Raw genomic sequence first — 1,104 nt, 5'->3', positions numbered from 1 at the left:
GGGGCCCAATTCCCACCGCCTCACTCCCTCTTTGCCTTTTTTTTATTTTACTTTGTATGTTGTTTTTAATATACACACAAACATATGCACATACAACACACACAGCAAATTGCAATTTTTTGGCGAGAGAAGAAAAACTGACGGAGGTAAGAAAATTGCTATTTTAATTTTTATTAATTTGTGTAATTATATTATTTAATTAGTTTATTTGTTAAATGTTGATTATATTAAGTGATATACTATTTAATCGGAGTACTTTATGATTTTAACTATTTAAATTAGTACCGACTTAAATACCAAAGCGGATATAAAAATGATATCGTTGGTTAATTAGATTATTAAATTTATTAGATTTGAATGTTGCTATAGCCAATTTATGTAATTCCATCGGAATGATTAACCAAACACGCAATTCTATGTATTATTGCTTAATTAAATTATATAATAGCGAGAAATTGGTAGAAAATTCATGGAAATATTCCAAAAATTATAGTTAATAAATGGTATGTTAATAAAGAGGATTAACGAAGATTTGTACTTCGATAGAAATGGAATATTGAAGAACTACTAGAAATTGTACGAATAATATTTAATATTATATTTAAAAGAAATTACGATATTATCGATATATTAATTATATGTGGTATAACTCATTATAGGATACGGGGGTGAAGTAAAAGGACTGACAATTAGTGACAGAGTAGAAAGAAACGTTGTAAGGTCGAGGTAAGTAAATAATTAGTATTATCTATATATGTTCTCTTTATTTGTGGTATTAATAGCTGATATTGTTTTATCTGACAATATATGCGTGGTGAATGATTTGAATTGATTGATGGCATTGTGTACGTGGAATGAGCTAATATGTTGAAATATCATGTTTGTTGTATGTTATGTTGTGGGTGTCTGAAAATGAGAATGTAATGATATATTGTTTTACATTACTAGTTGCTTACAAGAATGGTGATATGTGGAAATAAGGGAGAGGTGGAAATTGAATATAATTGTGGCGTGAATACCCCTTGACGTGTTAAAAATGCTATGTGCGAAAAGAAAGTCCTATGTGCGAAAAGAAAATGCTATGTGCGCAATTAAAAAAGCTTT

The sequence above is a fragment of the Sesamum indicum genome, linkage group LG16 (assembly GCF_000512975.1).
Source record: "Sesamum indicum cultivar Zhongzhi No. 13 linkage group LG16, S_indicum_v1.0, whole genome shotgun sequence".
NCBI classification, from domain to species: domain Eukaryota; kingdom Viridiplantae; phylum Streptophyta; class Magnoliopsida; order Lamiales; family Pedaliaceae; genus Sesamum; species Sesamum indicum.
Note: the sequence above shows the minus strand (reverse complement) of the source record.